Source organism: Felis catus, chromosome D1 (assembly GCF_018350175.1).
Source record: "Felis catus isolate Fca126 chromosome D1, F.catus_Fca126_mat1.0, whole genome shotgun sequence".
NCBI lineage: Eukaryota > Metazoa > Chordata > Mammalia > Carnivora > Felidae > Felis > Felis catus.
In genome coordinates this window covers 71,996,596-72,014,221 of record NC_058377.1, presented here as the reverse complement: position 1 = coordinate 72,014,221, position 17,626 = coordinate 71,996,596, and the positions used below count along the sequence as shown (strand labels likewise).

Here is a 17,626-nt window from a genome sequence, read left to right as displayed (position 1 = left end):
CTATAATTGTGAGTTACAATTTGTCGAAACCCATAGAACTTTGTGGTAAAGGGGTACATTTTAATTGTGCAGATTAAAAAAAATCATTTAGGAGGTCATGGGATCCCAGGATGGAATGTAGAATGTGACAAAACAATCTAACTTTTTAATATACGTGTGAAACAACTTCCTTTAAGGGGCTGGAGCAGAAAGGTGCTAGCATCAATAACTACGGAAATGAGTGGAGTCTGGAAGAACCAGAGTTAAAGGAAACTGAACATAAGCGTTGTATTCTAGTTGATGGAGTTGTTTCCCATGCTGATATGCGTTAACAGTTTTGATATTACTATGTATGTATCTGGAATTAAACAGCTGAATGGATAATGGATGGTGGGAACCAGATTTCTCACTGTTGCAGTGTGAGGTTGGAGATAAAGGCAAGAGACAAGAATGATCCATGTGGTGATTGATTCAAGTTGGAAACATCAGTAATAATTTATGTTTATGCTTCATATAGATATAGATGGTTATGTATGGAAATATTTATATATATGTATATATACTTAGGTTATTATACACACATGTAATACCTTGCTATGTCAGCTGAAGTTGCCTAGAAACAATGACACTCCAGCAGCAATGAGCACTCCTGGTATCCAGATCTTGGTTTCTAATACCATTCTCCAGGAAAAGAAGAAATGGCTGATTCTAGAAGTTGGACAAGAAGTACAAGCATGGAACATCTTGTATTGTCATCAGTTAAGGAATTGCTAAAGAAAAAACAAACTCATAAATATACACTTGTGCGCATACACAAACATACACACACACACACACACACACACACACACACACACACACCACAGTGATAGGGATTATGTCAAAGGGACACAGGAGCCAACTGAAAGATCTCCCAATGGTCAAAACTAGAGTAGTGTGGGCAACAAGTAAATAAAGTAGTATTGGATTATAACCCAAAGTATAAAAAAGTATTTGTGATTTCATACCAATATAAATAAATGATTCAGTAAACTATGTGAGCTGAGAGAATGGGTAGCCAAACCTTTAGAAGGGTGAGAGTAAAAACAGGTATCAGTGGTTCCTCAGAAAGAGGGAGCATCATGAGAAACAGTATAGGAAAACATGAAATATGTGGATGATTTTGTTTGATTGAAGAGAGTAAAAAGGAGAGAGGAAGGAAGTGAAGGTATATGAGCAAGAGATGGCCTTGAATGTTATTTTAGGAAGACTGAGATAAATCCTCTGGTGATGATGCACTGAAGGTTTCAGAACAGGGAGATCACATAGTTGGATTTCTTCTTGTCAATCATCATGTTGAGATTCTGAATACAAAATGGGGGGCAAGACTGTTGTGTCAAAGGAATCAACTTTCAGGGCCCACAAATAAAGCCTGTGTTAGCCACAGTTTTCTTTCTTTCTTTTTATTTATTTTTTCCTTTCTTCCATACTTGCTTTTTGGCTGGAGTTCCTGACATTGTGGAATTCTTGGAAAGTCACCTTGCCTGACAACAATTTACCCATGATACCTGAAATGATATTTGTTTTGCTTTATTTTATGTGTCAAAATTTACAGAGATTCATGTTCAGTAACTAAGAGACAGTCATTGAGTGAGGTCTTATAAGACATTAAAAATAAGGTAAAAAAATAAAGAAAGAATTTAATGAGATTGTTGTCCTAATAGCAAGCAAGACTAATTCTTCAACTTGGCGGGAGGAAGGGGAAAGAAACATTTTTTTTTTTTATGAGAAGGAAGAGTAACTTTTAAGCATGAGGAATGAATGGCAAAATATTCTGAAAGTTTCCTCTTTGAAGAAGTTCCCTCATCTAAAAACAATAATACCAACTAACTGCCTAAGGTTAGTGTAAGGATTAAATAAAATAATCAATACAAAGAGCTTTATTATTGTCCTTGCTGTTCTAATTGTTATTATTGCTGCGTCTTTCTGTGTAACTTAACCCCGTCTTCCTGTTATAATTGTATCTCTATTTTCCTTCTACCTGATATCCCCCTTTCATTGTATTGCAGTATTTCTAAAAGTTGCTTAAAATCATAATTGGAGCAGTGTTCTTTATAAGTAGATGATATAAATAAACAAAACAAGAATACTATTTGCCAGCCCTGTGTTAAACCCCACTGTGGAAGCCTGGAACAGATAAATCTTATATACAGGTACCATCTGGCTTAAGTGGTAACTGAGTGCAAGTGGTAATTCTGTTGAGTGTGGCTGGAGATACGCCTCTCTCACACTTTACTATAGCTCATCTCAGGGCAAGAACTCAGCTCAGGACTGGGAGCAGAAATGGCATCATATAGTGCAAGGCCCCTGCCTAATGCCCTCATTCAGGGCAGAGGGGAAAAGAATACCCAGCCAAGGGCCCTGCTTTGAAGCAGTGCCAGGCCAATGGCTGCTGCTGGAGAGAATTTGGGAAGAAATAAGAAGAAAAGAGAAGTCAAGTTGAAAGAGTGGAGTGTAAAAAATCATCATAACAACAATAGCCATAAAAAGTGAATGCCATACTTCATAACTCCTTTGTGTAGGCAAGACACCTAACTCTTTGTGCACATGTTTAATCTGTGAAATGATGACTATGGTAAGGGAAGACCTGGATTACATCTTTTATGTTTTTCTTTGTTGCCATGGACCCCTTTGGTAATCTGTTGACCCATCTGTTGAACCTATCTTTGTTTGCGTTCTTCAGAAGCAGATCCCAAACGGAAGTCATTTATTCGGTAGGTGTAGGAATGGGAAATGGGAAAGGAAAGGCAGCCAATAAAATAGACAACTGGAGGGGTGCCTGGGTGGCTCAGTTGGTTGAGCGACCGACTTTGGTTCAGGTCATGATCTTGCGGTCTGTGAGTTCGAGCCCTGCGTCGGGCTCTGTGCTGACAGCTGGGAGCCTGGAGCCTGCTTCGGATTCTGTGTCTCCCTCTCTCTCTCTGCCCCTCCCCTGCTCATGCTCTGTCTCTCTATCTGTCAAGAATAAACATTAATTTTTTTTTTTAAGTAGACAACTAGAACTTAGCCCTATAGGCTATTCTGGGACAAAGAATGTAAGACCACTTTTCATCATTTTCCCACCTGAAGGGGGAGGGAGCTGAGGTAAACTATACACTTGCTCCCAGGGTCTTAATGCCCTGGTACTTGCAGCCTTCCACACGTGGGCACCAGGCAATACTGCTTTGCATGGTTGGTGGAATGGACAGATCTCAGGCCTCCAGAGGATGCGGATACTGGCAGTTGGAAGCCAGCTCGAGCACACAGAAAGAAAGGTCCAGGGGATATGCAGAGGGGCACCTTCCAACATCTGCTACAGACCGCCTTCTCAGAATAATGTTTTGAAATGCATAAAATAAAATTCATAGGATTACAAAGAAAACCAATTATATTGAAATTCAGTTCTATCCACAGATCCCTTGGGGGACCCCAGGTTAAGAAACCCTGCTAAGGTTTCTTTTCAATGTGAAATTATATGGTTTTATGACCTAAGAGCATGGATTGTGTTACTCTGCCAGGAGGTGGTTGAGTAAAGCTCTGCACAGTCTATGTAGAAACTATTTCAGAAGAAAAATGCGCTCACCCAACCTGACAATCCCCCACAGCTCAGGGACTGTGAATGATGTTGCTGGCCTCTCTTACTCCCTTTTTATATTTTACAGTGTTTGTTTTGCATTGTTTATGCTTTTGCGTTTTTAATGTGTCCTTTGTTAGCCCTGAAAGCACTCTGGGGCAGCAATTTGCCCACATCACCCTGGCAGCCAGTCTACCCTCCTCGGCTGTCCCCAGGGAGCTCCATCTTTAAAGTCATGCCTCTGAAGGGTGCCCCAGAGCCCTTCTGCCATGTAGCCACAGTGGGCCAGGGTCTACCCTGTGGCACGATGGTGCCAACAGGTGGCTGTGTGCGGGGTTCCGGAGCAGCCACCCCCCTGGGAGCTGCACGCCACTGAGACACCATCCACCTCCTAATGTGCCTCCATGGCTCTGTTACTCACAGCTAAATTACAGTATTATGACTTCATTGTTGAGTCCCAATTCTCCTAATTATAGCCTAGAGATCTATTATTTGATTTGGTAACACCAAGTGCTTCTTTTCTAAATCATGTAATCTCTTGTAGCTTATTAATGTCAGGTTTGCGCACACGCAGGGACTTGGTTGTTTGCCAGGCAGAATCAAATTTTCAAATTTTCGCTGTGTTATGTTACAGGGCTTTGCTTGTTACAATCTAATTATATTGGCACTGAAATACCGAAAACCAATTTATATTAGAAAGCACTTTAACTCTTTCTTTGGAGTGAATTTACATGCGTAAGAGTCTGCCACACCATTGGTCTTTTTGTTTTTCCACTGGGAAATCCCTTCTGGAAAGGAGGTAAAAGTAACGGTCCCTTTCTATTAAAAAGTCTGCCGTTTGTGGACAAAAAGCATGAATGTGGCCATTCCCTTGTTTGAAGCATGGAGAAGGAAGGAAGCATGCCTCTTCCATTTTCCTGTGTTCTATTCCAGGCCTCCCTGCTGGGAGTGCCACTTGTCCAGGCACCCAGAAACTCTTGCTGGTGGGTGTTACCTGGTGGCAGTACCATCCCCAGCTTTGGACCATTTCACCTCCTTTCTGTCCTCTTCTTTCTTTCAGATGTATTTTTCCATGCTCTGTTTTCTACTAGGTTGCACGATGGGTCTTTTGTCCTGAAGACATTGCCCTTTGAAGACCAGGAAGGTCTTGCTGCCTAAGGAAGTTGCTTCAGCAGAGGGACCTCCTTTATTATCCCGCATTGCCTTCTCAGAGGATCTTGTGGCTGTTGCATCTGATTGTCAGGGTATTTGTCTTGCCACTCTATCCATTTCCCCAATAATGGCCATGGCTTTCTGATCCCAGGATCACTGCTCCTTGTCAGACTGTTATCACCAGGGAATACTATCTACATTTAAATCATCCAGTATCCCACCTTTGAAAAGGAGCCCTAACTTCCTCCTAGCTTTTTTTAAGGAACTTAATTTTAGAGTAGTTTTAGGTTCACAGAAAAATTAAGAGGAAGGTACAATCTCACCCCTACACATGCATAGCTTCCCCCATCTCAACGTCACCTTCCCCACAAAGTACTACATATGTGACCTAGCTCCAACTTCACTTCTGTGTCATTCAGATCTACACTCTTGCTCACTCATTAACTTCAACAATACTGTTTTGTTTTGTTTTGTTTTGTTTCTTCCTCAAATTCTCCTTTCCACTCTATCGCATTTGTACACATTCTTTCCTCTGTCTGCAAATGTTCTTGGCATTTATGACGTCCACTCATTCTTCACATATCAGAAAAAATGTCACTTCCTTAGAGAATATTTTCTTTCCTTCTATTTAACCAGGTACCCCCCAACAAACACCTTATTTCATTTATTCTGCCTTGTATTTATTTGTTTTCTTCATTATTATCCCTCCCCACTCTTGAGAAAGACTAAGATCCATGAGGGCAGAGATTTTGTTTTGGTCACCATTGAATTTCCACTGCCAAGTCCAGTGCCTGGCACATAGATGAAGATAAATATAGACTAAGGAATATGCTGCAGAGTGAAGGAATATGGATCCCAAGAAATTTATATTGTCATATAATGGAGAAGAATCATTGTGTTTCAACTTTTTGGACTTAACTGGCTCTCTTTCTTCTTTCCTTGATCCAATCATGTGGACCCCCTTCATTCTCGTTGAGACCACAGGGTATGGCCAGTCCTCTGCTCCTGAACAAGAAACCAAGGAGCCATCACAGGTTGGCACAGCTGTGACTTGGTGTCTCCATCCCAACTTCCGCTCAAACCTGGTCTGATGATTCAGATCTTGTCTGAACCAAATACCTTGTCTTTTACGATGCCTTCCCTGGACTTCCCTGGAGGTGGTTCTTACATGGTGCCCGCATGTTTCACTTGACCAGTGGCTAGTGGCAGCACAGGCCTCATCATGGCCATGTCAAGGGTCACTCTTATTTAAGAGAAGGATGAAGTGGTACAAGGTCAGGAACCCCCTTTCATGGCAATCAATCACTGAGTCACAGAAGGGTTCAGACAGATGGGAAACCAACAAGACCACCCCCTGAAGCAGGAAGAGAGGTTGGTCAGACACACACTGCCCCATGGAAGAGACCCACAGGAAACACTGATGGACTGAATTATGTACCCATTATGAGACAGCTGTGGAGCGAATCTGTGGATTAATGTGCCTACTTAATTGCAGTTGTAGCAAATCATTGATCAAATTTTGGAACTAGATGATCCCTTTTTGCTCCTCCTAGTATGCTCTCCACAAGAGTGACAAGGTAAGGGGCTCCTGACCCACATATGAATACAAGGGAAGCCCCATCCCCTGGAATGAAGAAAACTGAGGGCCTCTTTTTCCTATTCTGTGGGTCTTCTAGAATATCCAAGATGCATTAAGGATTGGAAAGGTGCCCTCTTTTTAGAAACTTCAGCCAAAGAGCACAGAGCAAAGCAGATGTCTATGCCCACTTTCTTGGAAGGAAAGCCTTGAAACACACTTCACAAGACTCTTCCATCATCTCTCATTTAGAGAGCCTGTGTCCCCAATGCTGTATCTTTGCCCCCTCTACCTGGAATGCTCTCCTGTTGCCACCACATTTCTGCTTGTAGACATTTAACCCATCCTTCACAGCCTGATAAAAAAGGCATCTGCTCAAAGGAGTAGTCTCAGATCTACATGGTCAGAATCACACTCTGTCCCCACCGGCCCCGTAATCAGGTGCTTATGCTGTTCATAGATGGGTTGTTCATACATCCCACTTTCCTTGGGACTGTCCTGCTTTATGCCTGTCATGCCAGGATTCATTAATAGCATCTTTTCACCTTCAAAACTGTCTCAATTGAACGTTAGACGGTATGGTGTGGTGGACACACCCTCTGGTGACCCCCATTGGGTCATATCTTTTTCTGACCCCTTCCCTTGAATGCAGGAAGAACTGGTGACTTGCTTCTGGCCAACAGAATGTGGCCAAGGTGACAAGATAGCCATCCTTTGGTTGTGTCACTTTTTATAAGACTCTGTCTTCGTGACTAAAGAGAGTGGGTCCCCTGCAGGCCTTGAAGAAACAAGCTGCTATGATGTGAACTGCCTGAGGGAAGGGCCTTAGGAACTGTGGGCAGGAACCATGGGCAGCCTCTACCTGCTGAAGGCCTTGGTCTTCTGGATGTAAGGAACTGAATTCTGCCACCAGTCACATGGCCAGAGGAGGACCCCAAGCTCCAGCGAGGAAAATTGTGACTCCTCAATGACGGTCTCTGAGCCCTGAGCAGAGGACCCACGTGAGCTGTGCCTGGACTCCTGACCCACAGACACTGTGAGGTAAGGAACAGGTGTTGGTCGAAGCCATTAAGTTTGTGGTCATTTGTTAGCAACAGTCAAAATTGATCCATATGGCAGCCTTGTATTACTAACCAAGGGCTCAAATGGTCTTCTCTCTCTGACAGACTGGTATTTTCTTAAAGTTGGGGTGTATACCGTATTTGTACCTCTGGTTTCCTATGGGCAGAGCAGTTACTTCCTACTCTGCAGGTACCACAACACCTAGTGTAGCAGAGTACTTAAAAGCAAGGGCTCTGGCATCCTAGTGCCTGATTTGAACCCGGGGCCTACCACTAACTAGCTATGTGATTTTAAACAAGATGTTTTAACCTTCCAGGGCCTCAATATTCCCATCAAAAAAATGGAATTATAATATAGGGCTTTTCTCTGCAAGGTAAGATTTTTTTTTTTTTAAGTGGGCTCCATTGTGGAACTTGAAATTATGACTCTGGGATCAAGACCTGATCTGAGATCAAGAGTCAGGTGCTTAACCGACGGAGCCACCCAGGTGCCCCTGTGAGCTAAGATTATAGTGAGGATAAATTGATTTAATGTCAAAAAGTGTTTTAGGACCCCATGGCTCATGGTGCTGTGTAAATTTACTATCACTTGCATTCTTTGTTCTGTTTCATCCTCATGTCATATCTGTTATTATCATCCCCATTTATAGATGAAGAAACTGAGCCATTAAGTAATTTTCTCAAAATTACACAGCTCATAAGTGCAAAGAGATTCAAACCAAATCCGTACATGTTTTCCCCACTCTCTCCACACCTGCATCTCTCTTGTGGGTGCACATTTTTGAAAAAGAAAAACAAATGAAAACAAAGAGAACTTTTTTCAGAATTCCAGTGTATTTCCCAAGAAGCAGTACACAAACACACAGATGTCAAGTTTGGCTAAGCCCCATGTTCTGGAGTCACCTTTTTAGGTGTGGGTGGGTTTCTGGAAGCACAGGCAGACAATTTAGACAGTTTAGTGGAAGATGGTGACCCGTAAAGGAGCTCTGGGCCCATTAAGCTGACACACTACCTGACAAATGATGGGGGCTTTTAGACAATTCCAGGCTACTAAAACCTGGATATTTACATAAGTGCAGATTATCGGGATCCATAGATAATTTGCTACCTGCTCATTTTTAATGTGTTTGTGAACACTCATGAGAAGCTCATTAATTGTAAGTGTCTGTAAGCTTATTGGGTTGTAAACCAAGGTTGACAGCACAATAGGCACCGATAAAGGGAAGTGGCCCCTCTACCAGCCAGAAGGAGCAGGCATGCAAATCAGCCCTGGGGATAATTGACAAGATTGCTGGGATGCACATAAGCCCCTTATCTGAGTGAGTTTTATGTTCCTGTCCTTAGGTAACCAGCAGAGATACAAGCCACAGTCATGAGAGTCTAACTGCATTTAACCATGGTAGGGTGACAGGGTCAGGCACCCAGGCCCAGTAATTGGGGAAATGCGTGAAGTCCATGGCCTGACAAGGCTGAAATCCATTTGTTATTCTCTGCTTGGAATGCCCTTGCTCCTTCTCTAGACTGGCAGTCTCTGACTCATCATCTTTCAAGACAGTTCCTTCTCAAAGCTTTCTTTGACTTCGCCAGGGAGAATATTTCCCTTCTGGAGCTCCGAGAGCCCCTTGTACATCTTCTGAAATAGCTCTAACCCTACAGGTATCTGAAATGCCTGCCCTTTCCTCCATGCCCAAAAGAGTGCAGAACTCAGAAGTTCTTCATGGATGCCTTCCAGATATGCTACTTGAAACCACTGGTGAGCTAAGCTAATTTTGTAAATACTATGGGGGCCATGGAGAAGGAATCACATCAGGACATACCTTGGCTTTCACCACTTAGCTTGCTTCTTCCCCCTTCAGGACCCATGGGAGGGAACTCACAGGACTCACAGGGAAGGGCTGTAGAACTGAAAGCCCTGGGAGGCCACTTCACCCTACCAGGCTTTTCAAACATACAGTTTTTTAACAAAAGTGAGTTTCTGGGGTATATTACCTTATTAGAGACTAAAATAATATACTTTTATTGATCTTATTGTTGTTTTTTAAAGTTTATTTGTTTATTTATTTAGAGAGAGGGTGCATGCAAGTAGGGGAGGGGCAGAGAAAGAGAATGCCAAGCAGACTCTGACCTTCTTGGAGCCAGATGCGGGCTCAAACTCAAACTGAGATCATGACCTAAGCTGAAATCAAGAGTCGGATGCTTAACTAACTGAGCCACCCAGGTGCCCCTCTATTGACCTTGTTGTATATATTCATATGTATATTATAGCAGACTTGTGATTCCAGAGAAGTAGAACATCCCTTGCACTTACTAGATACATGGTTGAATCCCTTGGCAGGATTCAATAGATAGAATATGCCACAAGAGATAGAAGCAGACAATGTATGATGGCTCAAATGCAATGTAATGCTACTTCTTGCTTACATGGTAATCCCATGTGGTCGACCAGGGAATAGTCAGCTCTCTTCCATGCAGCAGTTCAGGGATCCATCCTTCTTTCATATTGGGACTCATTATCTTGTAGGGCATTGTCTTTGTCTGCACCAAAATGGCAGGACCAGAAAGAGCATGGAGTGAGACATGTGGCAGATTTTATTCCTCAACCCTCAAAGTGGCCACCATGTTACTTCCACGTAAATTCCACTGGCTAGAACTTACATAGTTATGCCCAACTACAAGGGCAGCTGGGAACCACCATTTTGCCATGTGTCCAGGAAGAAAAGGAAATGGATTTTAGCAAAGAGAAAGCAATCTGTATCTCTTCCATCCAAGTTAGTTCTCTCCAGTTTCTCCCCCTTCGTACTCTGCATGGGGGACATAGATCATAAATGCACTGGGTTGCACACAGCCTCTACCACAGGTATCCCTCATATTTGAAGCATTCCTGAAGAATTCCATGTTTCTAGGTATTATTTATATTCAACTAGGTCCCACTTATTTCTATAATAATTTTGGAGCTGGGTCACCAAACAGAATACAAGTCCCATTTATGGATTTTTATATTTACACCAATCAGGTACCCCAATTTTGCCTATAGTTGATTCCTTTCACCTAAACCCTGCCATATGGTAGCCAAATATACAATTGGTTTCTTTGACCTTGCGGAAAGATTTCAACAAATTGATGTGTCAAACATAATACACAGCAAATGGCCATTTGGCTAACTCTGTGGGGCTTGACTTACCCATCTGCCACAACTACTTGGCCTTTGTTCTAGCACATAGCAAGAATCTCTACCTGCAAGAGCCTCTTGAAGGTGTTATTCCAGAGGATGCCTCTGACAAGTGACAAGCTTACTCTTTCTAAATGGAGTTTCTGGACAATGGGCCTTTTGATGGTATGACTGTTTGGCCAAAAATTTGCCAATTTCAGTGAGCAGAACTTCTGAAATGTAGGAAATGACTCATATGACCTACTCAAACTTGGAGTTCCTGGAACATGCTGGTGTCTGCTCTTAGGGACACCACAATTATGCCCAATGCAAGACTAACCCATTTAAGGCCCATTATCTGTCTTTCAACTATTGTCAGCCCTGCTGGGAAATGTTAATAAACAACAGGGATGAGCTGAAGGGAAAAATTTGCTCTTTGTTTTATGTTTACTTAAGGATACTTTCAGCTGAGTATTATAGACTGCCCATCTAAAAAGTGGCTTTCAAACATCCACTCAGCTCACATAACAAGAAGTTAGGAGACAAGGCTTTGTGGTCAACATGTCTGCAATTTCTTGATTTTCTCCTCATGGTCACAAAGTGGCTGCTGCAATGCACTGTATCATATCTTCACACAACATCTAAAACAGGAAGTAAAGAACAGGTCTTTCTCTTGGAGTGTTCTGTGTCTTTATATCAGAAAGATCCTCTGCACACTCACATCAGCACACTGTTCCTTAAGTCTTATTACTTGTAGACCAATTACTTCTATATCAGTCATTCCCTTGTGTAATACAAGGAGCATATTTGATTTAGGATTAGAATGATTCATGTTCTAGAAATTAATATATTGCCCCAAATTTTGTCTGTTACCTGGAAAAAAATTGGGTGCTGCTAGAAAAAAAGTAGGGATCATTTGTAGGTAAGCAATCAGTTTCTCCAGGAGTTTCTAGCTTTTCTGTTGTACTAAGCCTGATTAAGAGAGAACATTATTCCTGCTTTGACTGTTATGACTCACTGTGGACCAACTCACACTGTCCAAACACTGTGTCCACTCACAGAAAAGCTTTCATGAAACCATGCTTTAATGTAGTAATCTCACTTTCCACTAAAACATTTCTTTGTATTGCTAAAACAACAACTACAACTAGTGAGTGCTTACTATGTGCTGAGCACTATAGCTAGGGATTTACACACATAATCTGATTATGGTCACCAAATGAGCAAGATGAGGTTGATACTGTGAAATCTTCATTTTGCAGATAAGGAACCTGAATCTTAACATGGTTCAATGCTTTTCCTTTAGTTCACACAGATAGTAAGGGGTGGAAACTAAATTTGAACCTAAGACCTTTGGCTTCAGAGTCTAATTTGTTTTAACCATTATACTGTATTGACTTTGTTTCCTATATTATGAAGCGCCCTTCATACATATACTCCTATGACAAATTCACAGATTTCAAGACTTGAAAAACTTGTCCCTACAGGGCTTTCTACAAGAATACAAAAAAATTAAAGCAATATACCTAATATGGTTTTTGGTTTCTAGGAAGCTTGGAGGTATTTTTTTTTTATTCCCTTGCTATTGTTTTCTTCAGTCAGAGATTCTTTTTTTGTTTTTAATTTTTTTTAACGTTTATTTATTTTTGAGAGAGAGACACACAAAGCATGAGCAGAGGAGGGTCAGAGAAAGAGAGAGACAGAATGTGAAGCAGGCTCCAGGCTCTGAGATGTCAGCACAGAGCCCAACACGGGGCTCGAACCCACGAACTGTGAGATCATGACCTGAGCCCAAGTCAGACGCCTAGCCAACTGAGCCACTCAGGTGCCCCAGTCAGAGATTCTTAATAAAGTTTTCTCTCCTCTCATCCTGCTTTTATTTTTTAATACTTAATTTTGTCTTTTGCAAATCTTTTGGCTCTAATACATCCATTCTTTGATTGGAAGCCACATATTTTAGTTTAGTTTTAGGTTTTTATTTTTTAAGTGATTTATTTTAAGAGAAAGTGTGCTAGCAGGGGAGGGGAGGGGAGAGAGGGAGAGAGAGAATTCCAGGCTCCACACTTTCAGCATAGAGCCTGACATGGGGCTAGAACTCATGAGCCATGAGATTGTGACCTGAGCTGAAATCAAGTCAGATGCTTAAGTGACTGAGCCACCCAGGTGCCCCTTAGAAGCTGTTTTGAGGGGTAAGCAAATCTAATGGTTGTATGATTGCATGCATGCTGAAAGTTAAGGAATGAAAAGTACAGATGTCCAGGACTTACATTGAAATGCATCAAAAAATAGGTTAAATTCATGCATGGATGGAAGGACTGATAAATGAATAGGAAAATATGTTATAAGCAAAGGTGAAATGCTAGTTGTAGAAGCTAAGTTGTGGACGTATGGGTTTCACCATATAATTCTTTCCACTCTTCTGTGTTGAACATTCTCATCATAAAATGTTAGAAATACGTCAATAAGATTTTAGATACATTTTTTTTTTAAAGATGAGGGCAACAATTCAAGCAGATTTTTTTCCCCTTAAGTACATCTTTTTTTAATTTTTTTTTCAACGTTTATTTATTTTTCGGACAGAGAGAGACAGAGAATGAACGGGGGAGGGGCAGAGAGAGAGGGAGACACAGAATCGGAAACAGGCTCCAGGCTCTGAGCCATCAGCCCAGAGCCTGACGCGGGGCTCGAACTCCCGGACCACGAGATCGTGACCTGGCTGAAGTCGGCCGCTTAACCGACTGCGCCACCCAGGCGCCCCTAGATACATTTTTATAAAAGAATCTCACAGAGGCGCCTGGGTGTCCCAGTCGGTTAAGTGTCCAACATCAGCTCAGGTCATGATCTCATGAGTTCGAGCCCTGCGTCGGGCTCTGTGCTGACAGCTCAGAGCCTGGAGCCTGCTTCGGATTCTGTGTCTCCCTCTCTCTCTGCCCCTCCCCTGCTCACGCTCTGTCTCTTTGTCTCTTTGTCTCTCTGTCTCTCTCTCTCTCAAAAATAAACAAACATTATAAAAAAATTAAAAGAATCTCACAAAAAAGCAATTCTTTCTAAGTAACAAGAGGTAAATAGAGGTCAAATAATGGGAAGTCTTATATGCCAACCTGAGAAACTGGGACTTAATCCTCAAGATAATCAAGGGATGCTAGAAGATTTAAGCAGAGGACTAAAATGTAAGACAGAGCTTGTGACATGCAGGAGGAATGGGTGGGAGCAAGGTGGAGACAGAGAGACCAGTCAGAGGTTGCTGTGATAGCCCAGACTGGAGTGAATGATGGTATCTGAGCAAAGGTGGCCACAGGGATAGAAGTGAATTCAAGGAAAAAACTCAAGAGAAAAATAAGGAGACTTAATACCTGAAGACTTGTGGGGATATAGGACTATCTAGTATGACTCACGTTTCTGGCCTGGAGCGTGGGGAATGGGGAGGCCATTCCTCACAGGGGAGAGCCGGAAGCACAAGGAAGCCCCCATACCCTTGGAACAGATCCATTTCTCTCTCTGGGGAGCCCACCAGCCCCACCACGGCCTGGGATCTGCTGAAACTCTGGATTTCTCCCCTGTGGATATTTTCCTTTTCTGCTTCCAAGTAGAGTGAATTCATGCTCCACTCTCCTCTACGGTCAGTGCCTGCTGAGAAAGAGCACTACAGATGGCTTCTGAAATGCTTTCCAAGCCATCTGGAGCACAGGTTGTGGGGAAGCTCCCCGCCACGGGCCCAGCTCTGCCTCCCCGGTCCTTGCCTCCACACCCCTGTCTGCTGTCTCTCAGAAGCAAACCCACACTTCATTACGAAATTACAATTGTTTCCAAGGACCTCAAAGGGGGAAAATGAAATTGTTTTCCGCTTTGAGTACAGTCACAATAAAATGACTATGGGGGTGGGGGGCAATGTGCTCTTCTTGGACAAATGAGGAGCAAAAATACTCTTTTACAATTTGTCATAAAGATCGCAATAGAATTTTTCACAAGACAAATACAATCAATGATTGAGGGAAGATGAGGGCATCCATATTTGTTCTTCCTTGGACATCACACACAGTGAGTGTCATCTTTGGTCTCTCCCAAGCTGGGGAAGTGGCAAGACAGCTTCTGGTTTGTTCTCCCAGTTACACCAGCTCCCTCCAGAGCTCGGAACCCTGGCAGCTGGCCTCTGAGGGCCCTGCAGGCTGGATGATGGGTCTTCCTCTCATGTAGTATGTTCCATGCCACTTGTGTGTACCTCTCCACCAGCTTCCTTGTTGAAATCAGTGTCGGGAGCCCGAGCCAGATTCAGCTTATTTAGATGGAGCACTGGCCACATACACTAAGCATGCACATTTTACTCTGTAAAGTAAAGAGTGACCTTCTTGTTTTCCAGATGGGAAGACCGAGACTCGAGAGGCAAAAGTGCTTGCCCCAGGCCTCCCAGCTGGTAAGTACAGATCCCCAAAGTTTTTCGCCCTATTCCAAACTGCCTCTTCTCCCCTTGGGATCCAGCCCTTTGCAAGACACCAGTGACTGGTAAAGTCTAGCGGAAATCATGCAGGATTCAGTGACCAAGCCCTTGAACCTTGGGAAAGTCACTCAGAGATTTTTTGCATCTTGGCATCCAAACTGGCAAAAAGGAAAGAAATCGATTTGACCTTAGAGGTTTGGATTTTGTAAGGCGTAACTGTGAGAACAATTACTTAATTGTAATAGTTAACAATGGTAATTGTTGAGGAGTATAGGCTCAAAACAAACTAGTTCCTTAATGAGGCATTTGTTAGCTTGTTCTGAGATGACATAATGCCTTAACTCTAATGAAGATGCAGAAAAAAGGATTTTAAAAACGGTGCTTAATGTATAACTCGGTGTTCTACCTCTTCTTCCGTGTGACGTGTGGGTATACTCTCTCTGTCCCCATCCTGAGCTCCAGCCTGGGCCCGAAGGCAGAAACCAGAAGTGTGTCCTTGTCTCCCATCCTGAAAACAGGATAGTTTGGTACATTTGGAAGTGCGTTGTGTGCTAGGAGAGCACTTCCAAAAGCAAGTCTCTAATGCAGAGTGGAGTTTACCTCCCAAACGATTCAGGTGAGTAAGCCTTGTTGATGCTTGACTACTGGTTTTATTATTTTTTTTTTAATTTTTTTTTCAACGTTTTTTATTTATTTTTGGGACAGAGAGAGACAGAGCATGAACGGGGGAGGGGCAGAGAGAGAGGGAGACACAGAATCGGAAACAGGCTCCAGGCTCCGAGCCATCAACCCGGAGCCTGACGCGGGGCTCAAACTCACGGACCGCGAGATCGTGACCTGGCTGAAGTCGGACGCTTAACCGACTGCGCCACCCAGGCGCCCCTTGACTACTGGTTTTAAAGAAAGGTTGGGGTTTCAGCACCCTGAGTTCTCAAGATGTCATTTGTGACCAGGAGTCTCCAATTTGCTGCCTTCTAGGAGCTGTGTGAAGACCCACACCAGCCTCCCAACCGGGGGTCTAGGGGGAAAGGAGGCAGCAGCTTGTACACAGCTCTGTCCCCACTTGGTCACCCTTCAGATGTTGACAAACAGCTCGCGTTGCCCTCTGACACCCTTTCTCTCCTCTCCCTACCCAGTTGAATGACGCAGCTTTGCACCTCGCTGGGGACTGCAGGAAACATGCTGCTTCCTAATGCCCAGCACTGCCCTTCCCAGGCCGGGTTTTGCACCTATAAGCTTGAGTTGATGCCAAATGACATGCCTCTTCCTTTAACGCTCTTTTAAGCCTACACATTTAACGGCCTGGCTTGGACGCTTCATTGGCACAAAGTGTTTGGGATCTTTGACTTTCCAGTAATAAATAAATCAGAGATTAGAGTAAGAGCTGCTAAATCTCAGAAATCTGCCTCCAGTTTATCGCAAATCTCCTTATGTATTCAGATACTTTGGATATACATTAAAGTCTCTGGCCCATATTTATGATTCTGAATATTGCATTAACTTTTTTACAAATACATCAATAATTGGCATAGGAATAGGGAGGGACCTACTTCAGCCGATGCCCCAACCATTACCCTCTCTTGGCAATAATTGCTGATACTTGTGAGGAATTAAAAGCATCGTGGAAAATTCCACAGATTTTTCCCCTGTCTCCTGGGAACTCAGAAGCCCCTGGAGAAGTAAAATGATCCTTGGCATCATCATCAGGAGACAAGGGAGGTAATAAGAGTCTTCCCCTACGAGACGGGGTTGAAGAGGTATGAGGTGCTTTGCAGATGAAGGGCAGGTTGCTCATGTGGGGTTTTATCGGGGATGTCTGGGGCCCACTCTCCTATCAGTATCTTCTCTTGCATTTGGATTGAATTCAACAGTATGGCCTTTCCTACTTACTCAGGGCCATCAGTGAGGGGGTGAGGTAGGGGCATATGAAGGCACAAAGAGTTTGGGGTTGTGAGAGAAGAGAAGACAGAGAGCTGTGAAGAGCTTCATCACCTCCCTAGCTGGACTTCTTGTTGGAACAGTGACGCCATACAAGCATCACTCACGAGGCAGGGTGCATGCAGATCAGGGAGACCAGAAGATAGAGGGAAAGAGAAACCATGCTGTAAGGAAGAGCTGAAGAGCCCAGGGCTTAAGCTCTGTTTTCATGGTCAGAGAAACCAGAACCAGAAGACACAAAGGAAGATATTCCCACGACATTTTAAAGGTGCCCCCAGTGAAGGGAGGGGCAACGGAATACTGCCATTTTCTGGGCACTTACAATGAACCAGGGTCTGTATGAGGCATTTTGTGTATTTTTGATCATGAAGTTCTCACCTTGTCTCTGAAACTTTCTGTGCTGAGAGAGAGGACTGGAAGTCAGAGAAGTCACAGAACTCACCTCAGATCCCAGAGCTAGTGAAGAGCAAGAGAAGAGCTTCGATTTGAATTTCCACTTCACGCTCACCCTATTCCGGTAAGTGATCAAGCAGAGGCTGTGTGACCTCATGGTGAGGGATTGAAGAGGGACCTACATGGACCTAGGCTCACACTAGCTGCTCTCCAAGGTCCCTTCCAGCTCTGAAGCTCTGTGCACAGCCCTGGTGGCCTGGTGAAGTGTGACTGAGGGCTGAGGAGAAGGCAGAAGGGAAGCTTTGTGGGCAAGGCGTCTGTTTAGCAGAATGAAGTGAATGACAAATGGGCC

At 43.4% G+C, this 17,626-nt stretch overlaps 1 long non-coding RNA gene across 5 annotated transcripts in view; it reads left to right on the top strand.

Annotated features, from left to right (window-relative positions):
- The window catches only part of LOC111556630, a 259,841-nt gene that overhangs the window by 171,283 nt on the left and 70,932 nt on the right, over positions 1–17,626 (top strand). For all 5 annotated transcript variants that reach the window (XR_006586419.1, XR_006586420.1, XR_006586417.1 and 2 more), the window contains exons 5-9: positions 4,663–4,815; positions 5,708–7,340; positions 9,017–9,113; positions 14,866–15,559; positions 16,581–17,398. This is a non-coding gene — a long non-coding RNA (uncharacterized LOC111556630). The remainder of the gene's footprint in view (positions 1–4,662; positions 4,816–5,707; positions 7,341–9,016; positions 9,114–14,865; positions 15,560–16,580; positions 17,399–17,626) is intronic.